Source organism: Tamandua tetradactyla, chromosome 4, assembly GCF_023851605.1.
Source record: "Tamandua tetradactyla isolate mTamTet1 chromosome 4, mTamTet1.pri, whole genome shotgun sequence".
NCBI lineage: Eukaryota > Metazoa > Chordata > Mammalia > Pilosa > Myrmecophagidae > Tamandua > Tamandua tetradactyla.
In genome coordinates this window covers 176,801,948-176,814,067 of record NC_135330.1, presented here as the reverse complement: position 1 = coordinate 176,814,067, position 12,120 = coordinate 176,801,948, and the positions used below count along the sequence as shown (strand labels likewise).

The window sequence follows — 12,120 nt, the reverse complement described above, 5'->3', positions numbered from 1 at the left end:
TAAGGAACAAAGGGGTTCGTTAAGTAGCTTGCTCATAATTGTCCAGCTATTAATTAAGCCAGAGCTGAAGAGAATATATTCTTTTTCCAATATGCCTCACTACCTTTCTTAAAATTGGCAGGTAATTATTTCTAGCCAATGTCAAGCATTACAGCCTATGCTATTGTCTCACTCGAATCCATTACAGATGTAACTGCATAGTGATCAACCAAGACACGGATGACACTTTTCAGTTCAGCTGGTGTTCACATTCTATATAAAAAAGGTTGAGAATTACAGTGGCTTATAAAACCTATGCTTTCAACTATGCTGACAGTGTGTATCTCAATCAACCAACCATAGAACATCAGAGTCAGAAGAATTTGAGGCAGCAGGAAAGACTTTAACTTAGTTTTTAATGGAGAAAATTGAAACTCAAATGAATTCAACAATGTGCACAATCTCAATTGGAGACTAAGTGGCATTTATGGCAGTCTCAAGGCTGAAACCCAGGTGCTTGCCACATTCCCTAATTCCAAGCCCCTTCCCGCTCAAAACTTCTGCAACTCTGTGCTACACATAGGTAGGGGATATCCAAAAATGAAAGCAGGACTTTTCTGTAAAATTTGATGTTTATATAGAGAAGGAATGCTGTTGGTGTAGCATTAGAATCTAATTAAATTCTGGGGAAATGAGGTTGGCCCCATAAAGTCACCTTGAAATTTTATTTTGCTACCATATATGTTTATTTTTAAGCTTCAAGGTAAAAGAAATATTGACTATCCTTTGTTTAGCCATAGCAAACATTTCTGCACTCCTTAATTTCTCCACAAGGATTCCTAATGAAGCTGTCATCATTCATAAGTAAATATTCAGGTTATGCATATGGGATGATGTCATCCTTCACTTAGAGGATTAAAACCTATAGATTCAACCTTACTTAGCAATACAGATTATGTGTTCTTACTAGTTGAATAAATTTAGATAGCCTAATGGACATCTATGAAGAATTTCTGCTTTGAGTAAAACTCAAAAATGGGGTAGTTAAAAAGATAATGCAATATGGAGATGGAAAAGTGGGAGACATTAAGTGGGAGACTTAATGGCCACAGAGCCCAGGAAAGCACCTCATGTGGGAATGATCTCCTGGTGGCTTCTTTAGAAAAAAGCTTGAAAAAAAGAAAATTTCTATTAACTAAAATAGAGATCTTATGCTACTTTAATTCCAACACTCTTCCCGTCCATTCAAATTCAACCTAAAATTTGGTGAAGCAGAGGGATATCTTTACATTTCCACTTTCCACTTTAAAATGCTGAGACCACATTCTAACATATTAATGCTATGAAATCTGATTTATAGATCCTAGAATTCTTAAAAATGGGCTCTGACACAGAAATACTAAAGATCCTCACCTCGGGCAAAGCTGTTCTCATGTATTTCTTAAAACACGCAGATTACCTAATCTAAAACCCTTTCGTCTTTATCTTCCACATTCACTCAATCAGCTTGTCCTGGATTTATTTAGCCTGTTATGCAATTCTCAAATCCATCTCCTCTTTTCCATCCCTACTGTGATGGCCCTACTTCAAACTTTCATCATTTCTCCTTTTAAATATAGTAAGATACTTTATTTCTCTCTATAATTTTAACCTGTTTAAGCCCATCTGCCTCACAAAATCCACCTAAAATATCTGAGAAGAGTCTCCTTTTCTTAAAACCCTTTGTTAGTAATGGCTTCTCTTTAAAACATGATGAAATCCAAGTTTCTTAGAATGACTTTCAAGAACCCATTTCTATGGACCTGACTGGCTTCATTGAACTCATTGACTGCCTTGCAATTTATTAGAACAGCAAATTGCTTGAAATTCTCTGCCTACACAAAAGCACATTGTTCCATGACTCTTTATTGTTGCTGTTGTGCCATCTGTCTGGAAAGTTCTTTTCTTCTTAATTCCCTGGAATAACACCTACTCTTCATTCCAGATTCAACTCAGGAGCCATCCTCTTCAGGAAGGCATCTTGAACTTTTCCACGCCTGTCCATATGTGCACCCATAGCTTCTACCATTGATATGGTGGTTATACTTGTCTCACTCCCCCAGGGGCTAAGAACTTGGTGGCAGGAGCCATTCGTAACCAGCAGACTGCCTGGCAAGGCGGAGAGAACTCGAGGAAACTGTTTCCTGAATTGAATCCTTACATGAAAACTATGCCAGCCTCCCGCTTTAGAAAAAGCCATTGCATTCCCTTCCTTCACATCATTTCACCAACATTTACTGAGGGGATGCCACACAGCGTGGGCTTCATCTAATTCTATGAGGAAAATGAGGTCTCAAGAGTTAAATGACTTGTCTAAGGCCACATGGGTGATAAACGGTAAAGACAGATTTCAACCCCTAGACGTGTTGCACAGCTTCATCCTGGTTCTACAGTTTAGGATCTTGACCCTTGCAACAAATTACATTTAACAAGAAGTATCCGTCTTGCAGATAGCTCAGCTCCATCTTGAAATACAAGCCTTATTTTATACCATTAGCCTAAACTTTTTTATTATCCTCCAGATTATCAGAAGTAATAAATTCATTTTTCATGGTTTATGTGTCTCCTATGGCATGTGTGAGTGTGTGAACTGTACGTATATTTGTGTATTGATGGTTCTTGGATTTGTATCTTAAACCAAAATTGCTGTCTTGAGCTCCCAACAAGGGTGTCCAACTGCCATTACTTCTTGTCACTCAGTATAACATATATATGCACATATATACATATATATGTGTGTATATGTACGTATATGTACATATACTAAATAGTAAACCTATATAACATTACTATGTATCTAAATAGTATGCCTTTGGGAGAATTGAAGCAATTGCAACAAAGTTAGGATGCTGAATATTTCTAAATATTTTTATACTTTTCTTCATATTAAGAACTTGAGTGTTTTACATACATATTTATATTCTAAATCTGTGTTCTAGAACTCACTGTCAACTGAGTTTAATTTTTTCCATATCTGCCCCCAGCCTTTAGTATTGAATAAATATTTCTAGTTCTGTAATTTCAAATTAACTAAGGTGCTAGGCTAAATTATTTATGATTTAAAATAATGTCCTATAAATTAATCAAGAATGCAAAAACAGTAGAAAATTGAAGGTAGTGGTGATGAAATATAAAAATAGTACTGAACAGAGAAAGAGAGTTGTAGTTCATGTTCCAGTAATGGAACATTACCCCTTAATGGAAAATGTATACCCCTTTTTTGTATATATTCCAGTTCACGATGAAGATATTATGAGCTCTGGGGCCTCTTCAACTAGGGAATTTACAATTCTCCCATATCTGGACTATTCTAGGGACAGGAGCTATCCTTCGTTCTTCTTTATTATCTTGAAAAGAGCCTTGTACATGATTGGAAGAGACTGACCCCACAGCCAAATACAATCATCAACCGAGCCCCTTTGAAAGTTATTCCTATATGGGAAAAAAAAGATATCTAAGCTCCCTGCTTTGGGAGTATGAGAAATTCTGACAATTCACTGGTCTTTTCTCCCCATGTCATATCCCTTCTCTTTGTCCTTTCCCAGACAGGATGCCTGAGATCAGACAGAATGCCCTGACCTAGTACGAACTCCAGCATAAACCCAGAGAGTAAACGGCAGTAATAGGTCCCAGGGACTTCAGTCTTTGCCTACGCCAGCCTTTCCCACCATCTTGAGCAGATGGGACTGTGGAAGGAAGTCATAGGAGGAGGAGGAGGAGGAAGAGGCAGTAGACATTTACTTGCTGCAAATTGATCTCCAGTTCTATTAGGAGATTCTGAGTGACTGCATTCACATATCAGACTTGTGCTCTTCTCTTGGAAGGTTTTCATTTTGTAAAATGACTTCATTCTCTATGGTAGTATTTATAAATGAAGAAAATTTGTAAACTTGTCTTAAATACATGGATACATGGAAGACGATAATAGTAACACAATGCCTTTCTTGCTGAAAAATCCTCATTAAATATTTATTAAACAGAATAGAATAACATTGATCTCTACCATTCATGATTTCTTATAATTCTGACATAATTCTTTGAAAAACAGTTGATTAGAAGTGGTCTTTAAGAACAGTGGCTTTAAATCATAAATGCAAACCAATTACATTGTCCTGGATGCAATGACTTTATTTAGAAGTAGGTGCTCATGAAATTTTGGGTTAATTTTATATTGCTGTTTAGGTAGCAATTTTTAACAGTGTGGAATTTCAACAAATATATAATAATTAACACCGTATTTTTCAAGGATCATTTGAATATTAGGAAGATAGTGCACCTTGATAATGAATATTACTTGTTTTATTGATCCTTGATAAAAATTCCAATAAATTATAAAATGATTAATGGTATTATGGTGCATTAGTCAATTAAAGTAGTTAAAGACAAAATCCTATAGACAGAGACTGCACAAAAGTAAAAAGGGGTTGTTATGGAAATTTCCCATCTCCCACATTCAGGGGGAGGCTAAATGAGGATTAATTTGATATGAGACTCGTTAGGATGAAGGAAGGGAGTATGGCATGAGAGCAGCACTGTAGCTTGTTAACATTCAAGAAAGTGCATCATTAGGGTTATCATGCCATCAAGTCTGTCTGTAGTCTGAGGAAGAGATTCTATGTGTCAATCAGCCAAAGTGTAATTACCCAAAATAGAGATGTCATAGACCAATTCTTAAGATTAACCAAGTTGGAAGGTATTTAAAAAGTCTTTAAAGCAAAGGAGTAGAGGAGCTTAATATGATAGGGTGTTTTGGCTTAGCTTATGCCTACATACAGTAGTAGGGACTCTGAAAAGTCACCTGAGTTGATTGCCATTAGCAAGGCCAAATAACCCTTGGTGAAGGAGAACAGACGATCCTGGAAGAGCGGGTGCTGCTTCTTTCCCACGGGCTCCAACACACTGCTGTGCACGGGGCAGGCTGACAGACAGAGCTGGGCGGAAACTCTCAGCCCTGCCGGGGTAGCTGTCCAGCTTGTCTTTGATGTTTATAAAAGTGGCATCCTCATTAAAACAGAACAAAAAAATCCTGCCACCTCAAGGACACGTACTCCTTGGTGAAAGGGTAAGCAGGTCACAGTTTGGCACAGCCTCAGCTCTGCAGTTTGCATTATCTTATGCCAGACAATGCAGGGCAAAGTCACCCGGGTTTTCCAGGTGAAAGTGGGGCTCACAAAAGCTCTAAGGAAAGTGGCCTTTTCCATTTGATTTCAACAAGGCATAAATTCACTTCATTTAAGAATATAAGGAGGAAAGATGTAAGATATTTCAAGAAGCATGTAGAGCATCACTTTTTTAAAAAAAGAACATGCGAGAATCTGTTTAATAACCCATATTGAAATTGCTGTGCACTATTGGCCCTAATGTCTGATTTCTTATTCAACAATCTCCTAAATAATTGAAATGATAGTCCATTTTAAGGGGAAATTGAAGATTTGTTAACATTATACCTCTTTATTTCTACTGCTATTCTGTTTCTCATGTACTCTGTGTAGTAATCCAAAAATTCAAATAACAATTTTCAAAAAGTACGAAAAGGAATATAATAATACAGTAAGCTCAGTGATTATAAGAGCATATTTTAAATCACACTATAGCTTTTCTTTTTTCTCATTTTGCAACTAGATTGTGGAAATTCTTAATGATAGTATATATGTTTTTCATTGAGCTTGAGAATGAACAATAGCAACAATAATAATAATTGTTATAATAAATTTAAAGTGATCTGTTAGTTAAATCTTATGTCATAAATTATATCCTTTATCATTATGAATACTTGACTCTGACGCATTTTGAAAATTTGACTTTAAATTTTCTCTTGACCTTAAAAAGTATGCATTCTCAAATGGCAAATAAATTTCAGCATATAGAAATATATGTATTGACTTTTTCAAGAAAAAAGATGCAGAAGAAATGATTATCTCATTGGATAGAGGGTTGGATACAAAAGTAGTTTCTAAAATGAAGACTTAATGGTTCTATGACTGTTTCAGTAATAAAAAACTGTTTATGTCATTTAAAAGGGAATGAAACTTATGGCTGTCTTCATTATTTGCTCACTGACGTTGGGAAAACACGCTTCGTGTGTGTTACTTTAAGCCTTTTCCCCCTCCCCCCACCCCTGCCTTGTGCGGTAAATGTAGTTGTTCCGTCACTGAATTCAATTTAGCTGGTATTGATTGTTGCTCTGCTCTTCCTGTCTCAGACGTTCTTATGTAACATGTAACAGAGCAAGATAGTAATAAGCCCTCATGACTTTATAAGCAAACCACTGACATGTATTTTTTCCTCTTTGGGGCCCAAAATCTTGGTTGTAATTATCTGTTGGGCGGTGTTTTTCACTCAGTTATTTGTTTCGATACCCAAAGACATCTTTTAACTCAAGATTGTATGATTAAAATGGATTTAGAATTACTGGACCTAAACCAGGGGATGCGAATGCAGTTCCTTTATATTTTTTTACAAACTGGTTACCTCACGTTTTCAGCTATAAAAAACCACAGATACTTTTCTAATTTGTAATCTCTTCTCACTAGAAAAAGTGAAGGGTGACTGTGGACACCATCTCTGCTGTGTTCTCTTCTCGTTGTGTTCTTCTTTCATCATCGTGGTCACCCTTTCTGTGTCCTGTGTGTCCCGGTTTCTTTTGGTCTGTGCAATCAGTCCTTCAGGGCATAAGAGTTTGAAGTACCACGTGAGGAGAAATCCGCCTCTACATTTGCACATATCCAAAACTCAGATTAAAGAACATGCTTTTCAACTCGATTATTTTAGTTGTTCTATGTTGATTCTTAAGAGAAAAGCACTGAACAAGTTGCCTTTGAACTTGAAGTATGCTACAAAAGGGAAGTCACGTATTGGAGCAGAGGAAAACATAAGCTCTGAAACCAGTGCACTTGTTTTCAAAGCCTTGTTCCAACACTGACTGCCTCTGTGAGCTCAGGAAAGTACTTAACTTCTCTGAGTCTCAGTTCCCTTATCTGAAAAGATGGGAATAGGATAGCACCTATTGCAGGGAGTTATTTTGAGGGGGCTATGCATCTCAGCATATAAAGCATCTAGAACAATAACTGAAAAAGGATAAGTACTCAAAGTGCAGTTTCCTATTATTCGTTTTATTAATTTTCCAGGAAATGATATGCAAAATCTTTTTGCATGGTGCTTTAGCTCTCTGTCTTTCTTACAACTCTGCATCCAGACCAAGTTTGTGTTTTCAACTTTTCAACCTGAATCATTGATGAAGTGAGAAATATTATTAAAATAATGCAATTTCCTTGCTCGCCTTCCATGTAGGAGACGCGGGTTTGATTCCCAGGCCATGCACCCTGCCCCAAAAATGCAATGTCCTAAATTTTGAGTACACATCCAGTAATCTGAATTTATTGGTAGGGTGAAAAAAGAAAGGTCCTTGTTAAAAGGATATATATAGGGATTTGTGATTATCATAATAGACTTCTGTGTCTGTTTTCATAGGTAAAAGAGAGGGAATCTTTAAGATTGTATCATTGTTTGTTTCCCTTTTCCCCCATATTTGAAATCTCAAGTACTCTCTATAACATCCAAGATGATGTCCGATGACTGGGACTCATTACACCCTGAAACAGTCTTTCCCATTCTTGGTTCTAGTGATTAGCTCCATTTCCCCCCATATTTTGAAAGGTTCATTTGTTCACCCTTTAATGGAGCCATCAGGCATCTTGGCAGGAAAACGATGGCAGGCCCTTACCCACCTAATTATCTTGATCTTATTTCCAAGTGCTTATGTCAATGGTGACTGCAAAGGAGGAAGTGGTTGTGATTTGTAGGACTGAAGGCCAAAGCATCTCTCCATATTTTCCAGGCCTTATTTTTCAATGTTTAAAATTAGATCAAAGTGTTTGATCAAGTCTTGCTCATTAAAAGTGCCCTAATTTTCATATTCCTTCCAACACAGTTCTGTGACACCAGCCATTTTGAACTCTAATATTAGAAAATAAAATGAATTAGATAGAAGTCCTTAAAAATGCTAGGCGACTTTAATATAAGAGGAAGCAGCGAAACCTTCTGGCTGCCAGGGAAGCTCTCTGCAGTAATAAGTTATGCACAAAATGTAAAGATTTTTGAAGGACAGCTTGGATTTCAGTTTTCCTTCCCCTTTACTTTCATACCGTAGTGTATAGTTCTGGGATTTAAATTTACAGATCTGTTTTGATACTGAGAGTCACAAAAATAGTTAATACCTCTCCCTTGAGAAAGAAGATAATATTTTGCACGGGCTCCGAAATTGCTGTTTTGTATATTATAGTCAAAAGTCCTTAAAGAAGAGCTACCAGTAAAATCAAAATGTACTCAGTTGACAGTGATGCTGAGAAGCAAAGAAGAGAAAAATATGGGGCATAGATTTGTTATGTGGAACTTTCCCATGTGAAGACTTTTTTCCCTAATCTAAAAAGTATGCAACTTCAAATATTTGAAATTATTCACAGCATGGGAAAAAACAAACAAACAAACATTGAATGCATGAACCATTAATAGAATCACAATATGGAAGATTTTCCTCTCTAATAAATTCTACTTATGTAATGATTAAAAGTATTAAAATAGTAGAACACATTTTAGATAATGCAGACAAAAATATGCAGACAGTTGAGTAAATGTGAAGATTTTTGTGTCATGTGGAAGTTTTAGATCTAATGTTCTTTCTTCATTCCTCCTTCCATCACCCTCTCCTCCCGGTGAAAGTTTGATAAAAACTATATTTGGCAATTTTAAATTTCAAAATATATGCTAATTAGATTTCCCTTTAGTAAATTACGAACCCTTGAATCTAGTGCCACTCACAGTTATAAATGATTTGAGGGTATGTATAACAAAGGATACTCAGTGGTTTACTTTTTCTACTGCCTATCCTGGCTTCTCCTCTTTCTCATCTCTTCTTTTCCAGCTTTCTGCTGGCCCTTCCTTTTTGCCTCATTATACCTTTCCATGCATTCTTCATGCTACCTATAAGTTAGGCAATAAATATTTATGATATTGAAATTTGTAATCTTCCTACTTAATTCCTTCCATCTTAAAAGGCAAAAAAAAAAAAAAAAAAGCCAAAGAAAAGACGAGGCCATATGGAAGAAAATATAATTATGTCAATATATTCACATGCAAAAATATTTAAAGGCTTTTTCATCCCAACAGACAACTGAAGATAAAGTTGCTGACCTTATTCTATGCTTCTAGTCCAAATACAAAGATACAGAATTGCTTTTAAAAATCTGTGTACAGAGTTGAGGGAGAGGAAAATAAAGACTTTAAGTTTTTTTAGTTGAATACATTTTTTCTTCTCGAATACAATCTAGAATTCATGGAGTTTATGTGATTGAATATTATGAATGCTGTTTCACAGGTCAAAAAATCGTTGAATGTCAGGAATTTCATATGGTTCAATTTAATGCAATGAACGTATCTGTGAAATAATTTTAATTTAACATAAAATTTGATGCATCCAAGAGTGCCTCCGGCCCATTAATACAGAAGGGTATATCTCCTGATGTGTAGTTAGGGAGCACTAACACATCTTTTCACCAGATTTGTAATTATCTTACTGCTCAAGGGCAAAATCACATGAAAAAGGACTTCTCTTTAGTTTGCCGATGCTTCCATCACAGATTGGAACGGTATTCATTTGCTTTGCTTTTTTTCCTGCTGGCAATGGAAGCTTAGTTGGGAATCTGAGGCAAGAAAAATAGTTTTGCTGAGGCAGCAATGGGAAGATAAGTGAACCTGGAAAACCCCTACCTGGCAAATGAGCTTTCTTGAGCCCAGGGAGACTTTAATTAATGCTAATGGAGAAACCTCCTTCAAAACCCAATTAAGCACTTAAATGTGTTCTTAATGATCTCTGCTCCCTGAGTCAGGGTGCAGAGAAGGGAATTGATTTAACACCAGGAATAAAAATATAAATGTTCCTGGGTATAGTGTGCTGCTTTCTCTGTTTAAGCTTTCCTTTCTTTTGGTAAAAAAGCTTTTCTCCAAATTTCTCACACGCTCTAAATCTCCTGTGGACTGCTTGCCCTCCTCTCTTGAACTATGCTATGAAAAGGTTAGCAGCTGAGCTGAAGGCATTCCCTGATGCATAATAGTTATAGAAAGCACTTTTAAAATACAAACAGATTTTGAGGACTTAATTATGCTGCAGGTGTTGCACGTCCCCCAGCATGAGAAATAATCCTGACATCCTCTTTATCGTAAGACTGACATAATGAAAATTTCCCTCCCCTCAGAGAGAGAACTGCCTGACAGTCCCTTTCTCTGCAGCCTGTGCTCCCCATCATCGTGATTGCTATAGATTTTAGATTAGCATGCATTTTCTATGATATATTGCCTCATTAGAAATTTTTTAATGGAATTCCAAATTAATATGCTTGCCTCAGTAAGTCTATTATTACTTCAAAATATTTTTTGGGTATATGTGTCTAAAATATGGTTTGTTATTTATCTAAGTTACCTCTATTTCAAATAGTATTATGCTGGGAGCCAAAAGCAAAGCAATATCAGAAAATACTATAAAACATTCAGATGACATCCCTTTCATGACTCTTCTGTGAAGCTCGTTGGCTTGAAGTGTAGGAGATAATCAGATTTCAGAAGAGAACCTTAATAATTAAAGTAGAGGGGTTTTCATGCAGATAAGCAGAAGCAGCATCGCCCAAGGTTCTCCAAAATTTTTCAACTTCAATATTATCCTTTGTTTGATGGGGTGTTCCAAATAACAGCATAACAACTCAAAAGGACTGAATTCTTTTTGACATAGGCTTGAGATAAAAGTAACAACAGGGCAGGTCATGGTGGCTTAGCAGGTAGAGTTTTCACCTGCCATGCCGGAGACCCGGGTTCGATTCCTGGTGCCTGCCCATGTGGGGAAAAAAAAAAAAAGGAACAACAGAGCATATTGAAATGATAATGTCATAGCTTCACCCCACCAAGCAGAGTTAATAAACATTTAACTTCTATGCCTCCTTACCCTGTGGGGATGGTATTAATTTTGCTTGTCTGCCTCTCATCTCCCTCCTCTCCTAACACTGACTCTTTCCTACTCTTTTACCTCTTTGAGATGCTGGATCTTCTCAGATTATGAAAGAAATTTTTGAAGGTCTGATTTCACTGACTCCAGCACGCTAGTTTGGAAATAAGGAAACCATTGTGGGAGAACGATGAGAACTATGTCCATAATTCCATGCTTCATCATTTCTTTTTATTATGTATTTTTCGAACAGATAAAATAGACTGTCGCTGCCTTTAACCTTCATTGAGTTTAACCTTCATTGTTAGCAGTTTGATCCTTATTAGCCCAAAATACAAATTTATCAATAACAACCTGTTCCTTCTACCAATGTGTCTGGCATGAACTCTTCCCTTACTAAATACTCAAGTCTTTAATAAATAGATTTAATAAATAAGTTAATCAAAAAGGTGGTTTCACTAATTCTGGTATCATGTGATGTACATAAAGAGCTTACATTTTGAAATATGGGCTTTGCTAATGCATATAATTAGCAAAGTCTTGTTAAACTTTATTATATTTTATTTTTCTTTACATATATATGGTTATTTCATACTCTTTAAAATCCTTTGTGGTTGGCATTACTACCTGAAGCTCAAAGAGATAAGCTAAGTGCAAATAAATGAATTCTTCTAACATATTATGACTAATAAATGTCACTGCTCTAGGTTTAACATGGATCCTTCTCACTTGAAAGACTCGTCTCTTTCCATTATTTATTCCTTTCCATTTCCCTGTCTATCTTATCATATAAAGCTGGCATGTATTAGTGTGTTCAATTGCTTTAACCATGCTTATTTTCTTGTCCATCAGGACATGAAATTCATCAGTATTACACAATATTGAATTTTATAATAGAGAAGATGCTTCAGAAAAGCTGTTTGCTAAAACATTGCCTTAATTACCAAGAATATTTGATCAGAAGGTCTAAATTCATTCATAATCACTGTTTTGATGCTTTAAATTCCCATATACACATGTGGTTTAAACCTTTCTCTTAGAAGGTGAACAAATTTGCTGTAAACATCTTTAGCAGCTGCAATAATTAAATCTATTTGACAACTATGTATAAA

At 36.1% G+C, this 12,120-nt stretch overlaps 1 protein-coding gene across 3 annotated transcripts in view; it reads left to right on the top strand.

Annotated features, from left to right (window-relative positions):
• NALF1 (NALCN channel auxiliary factor 1) overlaps positions 1-12,120 on the top strand; it is a 636,618-nt gene that overhangs the window by 574,822 nt on the left and 49,676 nt on the right. The window lies entirely within an intron of this gene.